Raw genomic sequence first — 12,796 nt, forward strand, 5'->3', positions numbered from 1 at the left:
TGTATCTGTCAGATGCGAGGACAATTGAATTGGTGACCGCCAGTGCTGACTTCCATGTCAGAGCGACGGCTGTAGTGTGATCAGGTCAGCTGATCACACTGCTGACCCGGAAGTCAGGGCCACAGCGCAGAGAGGGCTGATAAGTGCTCCAGTGGAGCTGAAGACACCACCAAAGAGGAGCATTATGGGGTGAGGGGGGAGGTATTTATGGACACAGAATGGGGTGACAGAGGGTGGGGAGAGGGAACTATCTGTGGACATACTATGGGGGGACAGAGGGTGGGGAGGGGGAAGGATCTATAGACACAGTATGGGGAAGAGAAGGAACTATCTGTGAACACAGTATGGTGGGAAGAGAGGATGGGGAGGGGAAAGTATCTTTGGACACAGTATGTGGAGAGAGAGGATGAGGGGGGTGTATACAGACATAGTATAGGGAGAGAGGGTGAGGAGTGGTGTATACAGACATAGTATAGGGAGAGAGGGTGAGGGGTGATGTATACATACATAGTATAGGGAGTGAGAGTAAGGGGTAATGTGTAGGGAGAGAGGGTGAGGAGTAATGTATACAGACATAGTATAGGGAGTGGGGGTGAGGGGTGATGTATACAGACATAGTATAGGGATTGAGGGGTGATATATGGGGAGAGAGAGTGAGAGGTGATGTATACAGACAGTATAGGGAGTGAGGTAAGGAGATATCAGCAACCACTTCAATTTTATCAGGGTGTTTCCACACTTATGATCCACCCTGTACTATAACATGAGCCTAAGTGACCTGTATGGTTTCGAGCTGTAAAGTCAGACACAATCCATGACAAGAGTTGAATTTTTGCTGGTAGAAGGCAGCCATGTTTTTCCAAATTGATACATCTCCTTAAGGTAAATTAGATAACTTGTGTATGAAAATATTGCAAGAAGTATGTTTGTGAATTTAAAAAAAAGTATGGGTTCTTAAAAGTTTAAATGCAATATTTGCTATGTGTAAATTCTAGGACAACCCCTTTCACTTTACACATATTCCCCATTAAAATAACAAAAAAAACCGCTTATACTAACTACCTCTGCTGGTGCTGTTCCAGCGGTGTTGGTGCTCACATGAGATTGTTACATCATGTGAGCCCCACATCCAATCACCGCCGAAGATTGGATGTGCCTTCTCCTGACATCAGACGTATAAGTAATCAATAAGGAAATGAGAGCTGTGGCATTCCGCTCACATCCTGTTAATTACTTATGCATCCGAAGGCAGGGAAAAGGATGTCGGCGCTGATTGGACATAGTAATTGCATGATGTAACAACCTCACATGAGCCCCAGGAATATGCACACCGACGCCGCTGGAACACCACCCGCACAGGAGGTATTAGCATTTTTATTTCAATGTGGGAATACATGTGGAATGAGAAGGGGTTTTCCTAGCAATGGAAAACCCCTTTCAGTATGGTCTACCTTATGAGGGTTACTATTTGAACGTTTACCAAAAATAAAATGAAACATGTCATGAAGAATCTAATAAAAAAAACTTGGTGTTGGAAATCCAGTTATGCCTTCATCAAATGTTTTGTCTGTTTTTCACATTTTGCAAATAGGTTGTTAAGATCTAAGGGCCAGACACAGTTCTCCCTGAGAATCTGCCTCCAGAGCTTATTTTATAAGAAACGGACTTACCAATGTGAGACATGTAATAACTCTCATAATCATCAACAGCTCTGCAGTGAGCTCAGAACTGCCAGTACAGTAGAGTTAACAGTACAACCCAAGTAAAATTTGTCTAATTTCAAAACCATTTTCATCTGCAGTCCTCTCACGATGCTTCAGCTTCCATCTTATAGGAAGCCACTGTAAAGGAAGAGAAATACAGCAGAACTGACAGCACTGTGAGAAGACAAGTGCATAGTAATTTGTGTTTGTAATAAGACAATGTTCTACACTGCTGTACTGTTAGTTATAATCAAGCACTGCACTGTAGCAGAGCTACCTGCCCTATGAGACCACAGGGTCTGCTGCAAATATGTGTAGTGAGACAAAGTTCACTTCTGATGTACTGGGTTAGCTCTGAGCTCAGTGCAGAGCTGTGTGTGATTAGAAGAGCAAGATGTAAGTCATTACTTGGTTAACTCCCCATTTTATTTAAAATAACCTCTGGAGGCAGATTTTCCTGCAGAACAGTGTCCGGCCCATAGCCTGGAACAGCTCATTTACATGTAAGTAAAATGTGCACTTTTCTTGAATAAGACATTAATTGCAGATATCAATGTATAATTTTATTCAACTTTCTATGACCTGTATGCACAATACATGGCTTACGGTTGAGCCTCCTGACAGAATCCCTTTAAGGCAGTGTCTTCAAGAGGAGAAACTACATCTGCAGGATGGCTTACTGTCGGTTCTGTACCCTGAAGGTAAAACCTCAATCAGTTCTCCAAGGGTTACACAAGAAAGGCTAAAATGGCATAGCCAAGTAACCATTTGATGTGTGGAACAAACAGGGGCACACACTGAGAGCAAACGGCTCCTGTGCAACGTGTATAGGCCCCCCTTCCTGAGGCAAAAAGTCACCTCTGGGACTTGCAGAGCAGCGATGTCACTGAGAAGTTACGGAGCCTGGTGGTCAGGCCATGGGGAACAGCAGTCCGCAATAGCGCCTCTCACAGGCACTATTGCCAACATAAGGTATTTGAGAGAAATATTGTTTCTCAACATAATATCGATCTAGAAAATTAAAAATATGGGTGAACTCTTAAAATAAGTTGCCATGTGTATGCATGAGAAAAAGCACTATTTCTGGCTATTATTATTGGATGCCTGCATTTGTCACCAGTTTTTCGCTCTGTATGCTACGTCTCTAATTTTCAGTTATCTCTAAGCTAATAGGTTGAGACTAGCTGTTATATCTCCATTACATAGTGCACAGACACATGGGATTCTGGTCTCTATTCACCACATGTTCAGTGTTATGGGCCAACCTGAAATGACCAACATGTGTTAAAATGCAAGTAAAAAGTGGACAGGATCCAGGCTTCTCTCCATAACTAGACTTCTGCTCTCCAGTGGGTAGCAAGCCTCCAGCACAGTATAAAAAAGCACCAGTGTGAATGCTAAAATATAACCTTTAATTAAATATGGCTAAAAAGTATCATGTAATAACATGTCGAAATATATCCCTGAACCAAGATGAAATATAAACCATTATTAACAATACCACCCAAAAACATCATGGCATGAACGAGCAGTGATCAGACACTATCCCAAGATATTTCCAAAATGTTGTCACACAGGGGGATATGGATCACAGTGCCCAATGGCATCAATGCATCACCGCATTCCCCATATTAGCAAATGGATAGGGCTATAAAACAACCGTATATATCCCTACAAACCAAAAAATAGCCCATACAAAATATATATTAATAAAATTTATTAATGAATATGTAAAAGACAAGTTAAAAAGCAATGAAAGTGGTGTAAATTGCATCACAGAACGGCACGGCATGGGACAATAGATAAATATCTCAAAAAGGTATTATGAACTACAATAAATGAATAAATATGTTAATAAATATGTGATATCAAGAATATATAATACATTTTCACCGAGGGGAGTCCAGAAAAAATGTTTATAGTATGAGATATAAATCACAATAAATAATGCACACCCAGAGAGTACCCATATCTCAACAATAGAAAAAATGGCTATTGCAAAAAACTGCAACACACGACATATGCACAAAATACAAAAAAATTGCACTTATGATGATAATGAAAAAAATGCACTTATGATGATAATAAATAGCTTTAGTACAAAAATATATATCACTCTCAATGTAGAAAAATATATATAAAATGTATAGAAAAAAGTTTGTGTATAAAAATTAAACCCAAAAGTGGGGTATATATAAAGACTGAATAAAGTGCAATTTAGAAAAAAGTGCAAATAAATAGATATTAGTAGTACCTGCAAAGTGCAAATAGATGGATCACAGGATGAATATCAATGAAGGTAATAAAGTGCATAGCAGTACTGAACAAAAAATGCCAGAAAATAAGTAATTGGGTAATATTACAAAAAGAGGGTGATAGCACAGAACAATAGACAGGCAGCACACAAAACTGTAAAGATAATGTAATGTCCTGGAGGTGGATTCACTGGGCCGTGCATAGGACTCCCCCAGTGAGGCAACCCGGAGCTAACCCCTATACAGGGACTGTCCGATCACCCCACCAGAGGGCCTAGATGCACGGTAGCCGGAACGCTAGGGGACAGGATCAGAGTCCTTCAGGGATCTTGTACGGGAATGTCTCTGAGTCCAACGAGCACCGGAGACCGGACGGATGACTGGAACCGGATTCAGGTGCCGGGTAGGAACCGCAGACGGGTTCCGGGTCCAGTGAGACGTGAAGGCTGGTGTTACCAGGTGAAGTCGGGGATCGGTGATGGGTTCAGGCTGATGGTAGATGGCGGGATCCTCAGCAAACGGTCACTGGGAGACTTACTGGGGTATTAGCAGTCAGGACCAGGTCAAGGTGGCAGGACGGGTTCTGCGGAAGAGACAGCGTTAAACAGAGGCAAGGCACAAAGGGACCTGAACACCTAGCTTAGGGAACACATTGATCAGGCACAGCCCACATGGAAAGGAAGTCCTAATATACCCTGTACCTGTATATGACCATATCCTGTTTCCGGGACGCTGGCCCTTTAAGAAGAGGCGAGTGACCACGTGCGCGCCCTAATGCGCATGCACGAGGCTCATGTGCTGGAGGCCAAAGCAAGAAGCGGTGCAGGAGGTGCAGGGAGACCAGACAGAGCGTCCTGTGTCACAGGGAGACGTCGGGGCCGGCGGGCAGGAGGCACGGAGGACGCAGAGGAGGGAGAGTGAGAAGGGCAGCCACGGGCAGAAGAACCGGGAACCAGAGCGGTGAGTGGCAGGCGGTGCCGGGGAGCGGGGAGCGTGACAGTACCCCCTCCTTCACGCCCCCCTCCCCGCAACCGGGACAAGAAGTCGCGTATGAGAGGAGTGCCAACGTTCTCCCGGGGTTCCCAGGACCGGTCCTCGGGACCGTAGCCCTCCCAATCAACAAGGAAGAACTGCTTACCCCGTACGGTCTTCATGGCCACTATATCTTTTACCGCGTACACATTGTCGTCAGCAATAGGAGGAGGAGGAGTACTGGCATCAGAGGAGAAGGGACCAAGAACGACTGGCTTAAGCAAGGAGACGTGAAAGGAGTTCGGGATCCGCATCGTGGCTGGGAGCTGCAGTTTGTATGAGACCTCATTGATCCTTTTGATGACCTTGAAAGGACCGACATACCGCGGACCCAACTTGTAAGATGGAATCTTCAACCGGATGTACTTGGAGGAAAGCCATACCAAATCTCCAGGAGAGAAGCGAGGAGGATCAAGGCGTCTCTTGTCCGCATGTTTCTTCATCAGGGCGGAGGCACGTTCAAGGGAGGTTTTGACAGAACTCCATATAGCAGAGAAGTCCCTGGACAGAGCATCTGCAACGGGGATAACCGAGGTCGAAGCTATCGATAATCGAACGGAAGGCTGAAGACCGTAGACAACATAGAAGGGAGAGCTGGAGGAGGATTCACTGACGTGATGGTTATGAAAAAACTCAGCCCAAGGGAGAAGCGTGGACCAGTCGTCATGATGGACGTTGACGTAGTGTCGAAGGAAGGAAGTCAGGACCTGGTTGACACGTTCCACTTGGCCATTTGACTGGGGATGGTAGGCCGAGGAAAAGTCCAGAGACACTCCCAGATGTTCACAGAGCGCCCTCCAGAAGCGCAAGGTGAACTGAGTTCCCCTGTCGGACACTATTTGCAAGGGAAAGCCGTGCAGCAGGAAGATATGCTGAATGAAGGCATGAGCGAGCTCCTGGGCAGATGGCAGTCCGACCATGGGGACGAAATGAGCCATCTTCGAGAAACGATCCACCACGACCTAGATGACCGTATGTCCGGAGGACAAAGGCAAGTCCGTGACAAAATCCATCGCAATGTGTTGCCATGGAACAGAGGGAATCGTCAGAGGCAGGAGACGGCCAAAAGGCAAGTGCTTGGGCGTCTTGTTCTGGGAACAGAATGGACAAGCAGAGACAAAGGAAACGACATCCTTGCGGAGGGATGGCAACCAATAGTGACGGACAATAGTGCTCCATGTTTTCTTCTGACCGGCATGTCCGGCCACTTTCGAAGAATGTCCCCATTGAAGAATTTTAAGTCTGTCGTTCTACGTGACATAAGTCAGGATTGGGACAAGGCATCAGCCCGCACGTTCTTATCCGCGGGCCGGAAATGTAGTTGGAAGTCAAACCGGGTAAAGAACAGAGACCAACGGGCTTGTTGCAGGTTTAGTCTTCGAGCAGATCGCAGATATTCCAGGTTCTTATGCTCAATGTAAATGATAACCGGGTATACCGCACCCTCCAAGAGATAACGCCATTCCTCCAAGGTCAGCTTGACAGCTAGGAGCTCTCTATCGCCAATGGTATAGTTGTGTTCGGGTGCCGAGAAGATTTTGGAGAAGAAGCCGCAGGTGACCTTCTTCCCGGTAGACGACTTCTGCATGAGCATGGCCCCAGCCCCTGAGGAAGAGGCATCCACCTCCAAGGTCAATTGTCGGTTCAACTCCGTTCTGTGGAGAACGGGAAAGGAGGCAAACGCCCGCTTCAGGAAACAGAAAGCGGCGTCTAGCTCAGGTGACGAGTCCTTCGTGTTGGCCCCCTTCTTGGTCAAAGCGGAGAGAGGCGCCGTCAGAGCAGAGAAGTGAGGGATGAACTGGCGATAATAATTGGCGAAGCCTAGGAAACGTTGGATGGCTTTCAGTCCAGAAGGAGGAGGCCACTTAAGGATAGAAGACACCTTCTCGGGATCCATCTGCAAGCCCGTGTCGGAGATCACGTAGCCCAGAAAGGGAAGGGACATCCTTTCGAACACACATTTTTCGTACTTGGCGTACAGGCGGTTCTCCCTCAGCCTTTGAAGAACGAGTCGTACGTTCTTTCTGTGGGTCGGCAAGTCCGGGAAATAGACCAGGATATCGTCCAGATACACGACCACACAGACATAGAGAAGGTCCCTGAACACGTCATTAACAAGTTCCTGGAAGACAGCCGGAACATTACAGAGACCGAAGGGCATCACACAATACTCGCAGTGCCCATCACGGGTGTTGAACGCCGTCTTCCATTCGTCTCCCGAGCAAATGCGAACCAGGTTGTAAGCTCCGCGAAGGTCTAGCTTGGTGAATATATGGGCCCCCCTGAGGCGATCGAATAACTCTGGGATCAGAGGTAGAGGATATTTGTTTTTCACTGTGATCTGGTTCAAGCCCCAGTAGTCGATGCAGGGGCGTAAGTCGCCTTCTTTCTTCTTGACGAAGAAGAAGCCTGCTCCAGCAGGAGACAAGGATCTCCTGATGAACCCCCTTGCCAGGTTATCTGCAATGTAGTCCGACATGGCCTGAGCTTCAGCAGGAGACAAGGGATAGATCCGTCCACGAGGAGGAGTAGTTCCGGGCAACAAGTCGATGGCAAAGTTGTAGGGTCGATGTGGCGGTAATACCTCTGCCTCATTCTTGTCAAACACGTCCATGAATGACTAATATGTGGAAGGCAGTCCCGGTAGGTACTCCGGGACCGGAGGCTGATGGACGGGCCGTACAGACTGCAGACAGTTCTCATGACAAGACGGGCCCCAACGGGTAATCTCTCCAGAACGCCAACTGACGACAGGTTCATGTACTCGTAACCAGGGCAAGCCCAACAGGAGCGAGAGACATTTTCGGGAGGACAAATAGATCATTCTTTTCAGTGTGCAGAGCACCAATACGGAGTTCCATGGGTTTGGTGATAAACAACACGGAGTCGGATAGGGGGTTCCCATCCACAGAAGCAATCACAAGGGGTTTTGCAAGCGGGATAACACGTACCCGGTACTTGTCCACCGTAGCCTGTTGGATGAAGTTGGCCGCTGCCCCTGAATCAAGATACGCCTCTACCGTGAACCGGGTCTCCTCCATCGTCACTTGGACGGTCCATGTAACGGGATCTGAGAGGGTTCCGGTATCTAGGGTGGCCTCTCCTACCAACCCTAGGACTTGGAGTTTCCCGGCTTCTCAAGACAGGAACGAAGCAGATGTGTACCGTTTCCACAGTAGAAACACAGGCCCTTGGCGAGCCGTTCTGCTCGGCATTGCTCAGTTTGTCTGTCGATCTATTTGCATAGATTCGTGAGTAGAGGTACCGGACGGCACTAACTGAGGGACGGTGGACTTCTGCGGAGTGGAGGTAATCCGTGCCAGTCGCCTCTCCCGGGATACTTACTTCCTTGGACCGTTCCTGGAAACGAAGATCAATCAGGGTTGCTAAAGACCAGGGCATGCAAGGTAGGAGGAACATCACGACCGGCCAACTCATCCTTGATGCGACCGGAGAGCCCCTCCCAGAAGGCTGCTGTCAATGCCTTGTTGTTCCACCCTAACTCAAGCGTACGGATCCGGATAGCGTACTGGCGAACCGTTAAAGTCCTTTGGCGTAGCCGGAGAAGCGAAGAGGCGGACGTGGAGGTGCGTCCTGGTTCGTCAAAGGTGTTACGGAAGGCCTCCAGGAATTCCCGGATGTCGGTAGTCACTGGATCTTCCTTCTCCCACAAGGGATTCATCCAGGCCAATACTTCACCCTCCAGATGGTACATCAGAAAGGCCACCTTTGCTTGATCAGAGTCAAAGAGGGACGGAAGTAACTTGAAGTGCAGCGAGCATTGATTCAGAAAACCTCTGCAGGTCTTGGGGTCCCCGGCATACCGGGGCGGAGAAGCTAAGCGAAGTTTCGAGGTCGCAGAGGGACCTCCTACGGAAGCCGCTGCCGTGGTCTGAGTCGACAGGGATGTGGCTGTTGCTTGAAGAGTATTCAGGCGGGTATCCACTGAAGACATAAAGGCCAGCATGCGAGATTGGGTCTCGCGTTGTTGTACCAGTTCTTGCTGTAATCCGGCCAGCTGGGACACTAGTGCTTCTGCGTAATCCATGGAATGATCAATCTGTAACGTCCTGGAGGTGGATTCACTGGGCCGTGCACCGGACTCCCCCAGTGAGTCAACCCGGAACTAACCCCTATACAGGGACTGTCCAATCACCCCACCAGAGGGCCTAGATGTACGGTAGCCGGAACATTAGGGAACAGGATCAAAGTCCTTCAGGGATCTTGTACGGGAATGTCTCTGAGTCCAATAAGCACCGGAGACCGGACGGATGACTGGAACCGGATTCAGGTGCCGGGTAGGAACCGCAGACGGGGTCCGGGTCCAGTGAGACGTGAAGGCTGGTGTTACCAGGTGAAGTCGGGGATCGGCGACGGATTCAGGCTGACGGTAGATGGTGGGATCCTCAGCAGACGGTCACCGGGAGACTTCCTAAGGTATTAGCAGTCAGGACCAGGTCAAGGTGGCAGGACGGGTTCTGCGGGAGAGACAGAATTAAACGGAGGCAAGGCACAAAGGGACCTGAACACCTAGCTTAGGGAACACATTGATCAGGCACAGCCCCCATGGAAAGGAAGTCCTAATATACCCTGTACCTGTACATGACCATATCCTGTTTCCGGGACGCTGGTCCTTTAAGAAGAGGTGAGTGACCGCACGCACGTGCCCTAATGCGCATGCGCGAGGCTCGTGTGCTGGAGGCCAGAGCAGGAAGCGGTGCAGGAGATGCAGGGGGACCAGACAGAACGTCCTGTGTCGCAGGGAGATGCCGGGGCCGGCGGGCAGGAGGCACGGAGGATGCAGAGGACGGAGAGTGAGAGGGGCAGCCGCGGGCAGAAGAACTGGGAACCGGAGTGGTGAGTGGCAGGCGTCGCCGGGGACCGGGGAGCGTGACAGATGTGTACAGAAAAATAACTCAATGTTTACCTGAAGGCATGTCCCACCAATTGCCACGCCGACACCAGAGCCCTACATGTGTTTCGGCGTGTAGCCTTCATCCACACCCCCCTTACGAACCTCAATGCGGCTAGTGTGCATGACGTAGGATGCATCATGCACCCAGGTTTCAAAAGAAGGAGGAGAGAAATATTTGAAAGAGTAGGCACTGGTACCGGGGAATGGAGACACCTATCCGACCAGTCTGCACCGCACCGCCCATTAGGGGAGTATAATAAAGTGATTTTTATGTTCTACACAGCGGCCTGGGCTCTTATATACCGCTTGTTAGAATGCTGTATATAAGAGCCCACTGGTGGTGGCCGCAGCTTATAGTCACCAAATCTGGTGACAGGTTCCCTTTAAGTAGGAGTGCATATCAAAAGAGACACATGCAGTACTGACCCACATTAGGCAGCACATACAAAGTACATCCAATGAACTTGCAGAAAGTGACAGGGGCTGGCACATATTATATCTAAGTGGCCCCCAGACACCAAGCTAGTTTATGGTGAAAAGACCACAAGAAGGCCGCACATGACCCACAATTGAAATGGAAAGTAACTCTGTGCAGTATGCTTAATAGTCACCAGATCAAGGGGTGAGAGAAAGGAGCTGAATGAATATATAAGGTAGAACCAGCAGCAATTAAGAGGATAGTAAAAACTAATGATCAAATCACTCATATTGCTACTTATACAATGTAGGGGAATGTAATCGTTCCTCAGGGCCTGATAATCAGGGTAGGTTGATAAACAACCAGTGACAACAATCAGGAACCAATGTTTCAGCAGATGATGCCTTAAAAGGAAGGCTCAAAAAACCTATCATATCATGCTTAACCCCTTCACCCCCGGCCACTAAAACACCCTAATGACCGGGCCATTTTTTGCAATTCTGACCAGTGTCACTTTGACAGGTTATAACTCTGGAACGCTTCAACGGATCCTGGCGATTCTGAGACTGTTTTTTCGTGACATATTGTACTTCATGTCAGTGGTAAATTTAAACCAATAATTTTTGCGTTTATTTGTGAAAATTTAGGAAATTTTGCGAAAATTTTTAAAATTTCGCAATTTTCAAACTTTGAAAATTTATACCCATAAATCTGAGAGATATGTCACACATAATAGTTACTAAATAACATTTCCCACTTGTCTACTTTACACCAGCGAAATTTTCTTAACAAAATTTTTTTTCGTTAGGAAGTTAGAAGGGGTCAAAGGTCATCAGCAATTTCTCATTTTTCCAACAAAATTTAGAAAATAATTTTTTTTAGGGACCACATCACATTTGAAGTGACTTTGAGAGGCCTAGGTGACAGAAAATACCCCAAAGTGACCCCATTCTAAAAACTGCACCCCTCACTCTGCTCAAAACCACATTCAAGAAGTTTATTAACCCTTTAGGTGCTTCACAGGAACCAAAGCAATGTGGAAGGAAAAAAATGAAAATTTTACTTTTTAACACAAAAATGTTACTTTAGCCATACAATTTTCATTTTCACAAGGGAGAAAAGAGAAAGTGCACCCTACAATTTACTGTGCATTTTCTCCTGAGTACGCCGATACCTCATATGTGGTAAAAATCAATTGTTTGGGCGCACAGCGGAGCTTGGAAGGGAAGGCGCGCCATTTGAATTTTTGAACGCAAAATTAGCTGCACTCATTAGCGAACGCCATGTTGGGTTTGAAGACCCCCTGAGGTGCCTAAACAATGGAGCTCCCCCACAAGTGACCCCATTTTGGAAACTAGAGCCGTCAAATAAATAATTTTTCTAGATGTTTGGGGAGCACTTTGAATACCTGGGGGCTTCACAGAAGTTTATAACGTTGAGCTGTGAAAAGAATTTTTTTTTTTTTACCACAAAACTGTTGCTTCAACTAGGTAGCTTTTTTTTCCACAAGGGTATCCGGAAAAAATGCACCATAAAATGTATTGTGCATTTTCTCCTGAGTACACAGATACCTCATATGTGGTGGAAATCAAATGTTTGGACAGACGGCAGTGCTCGGAAGGCACGGAGCGCCATTTGAATTTTTGACTGCAAAATTAGCTGCACTCATTAGCGGACGCCATGTTGGGTTTGAATACCCCCTGAGGTGCCTAAACAATGGAGCTCCCCCACAAGTGACCCAATTTTGGAAACTAGAGCCCTCAAATAATTTTTCTAGATGTTTGGTGAGCACTTTGAACACCTGGGGGCTTCACAGAAGTTTATAACGTTGAGCTGTGAAAAGAAAAAATTTTTTTTTTACCACAAAACTGTTGCTTCAACTACGTAGCTTTTTTTTCACAAGGGTATCAGCAAAAAATTCACCATAAAATGTATAGTGCGTTTTTTCCTGAGTACGACGATACCTCATGTGGTGGAAAGTAATTGTTTGGGCGCATGGTGGGGCTTAGAAGAGAAGGAGCGCCATTTGACAGCAAAATTATTTGGAATCATTAGCAGACGCCATGTCACGTTTAGAGACCCCCTATGGTGCCTAAACAGTGGAGCTCCCCCACAAGTGACCCCATTTTGGAAACTAGACCCCTCAAGGAGTTTATCTAGATGTTTAGTGAGCCCAAAGGGGCTCCACAGAAGTTGATAATGTTGAGCCATGAATACAATTTTTTTTTTCACCACAAAACTGTCACTTGAACCAGGTAGCTTTTTTTCCACAAGGGTATCAGGAAAAAATGCACCATAAAACGTATTGTGCAATTTCTCCTGAGTACGCAGATACCTCATATGTGGTGGAAAGTAATTGTTTGGGCGCATGGCGGGGCTCAGAAGAGAAGGAACGCCATTTGACAGCAAAATTGGTTGGAATCATTAGCGGACGCCATGTCCCGTTTGAAGACCCCCTATGGTGCCTAAACAG

Source organism: Anomaloglossus baeobatrachus, chromosome 6 (assembly GCF_048569485.1).
Source record: "Anomaloglossus baeobatrachus isolate aAnoBae1 chromosome 6, aAnoBae1.hap1, whole genome shotgun sequence".
Classification (NCBI taxonomy): domain Eukaryota; kingdom Metazoa; phylum Chordata; class Amphibia; order Anura; family Aromobatidae; genus Anomaloglossus; species Anomaloglossus baeobatrachus.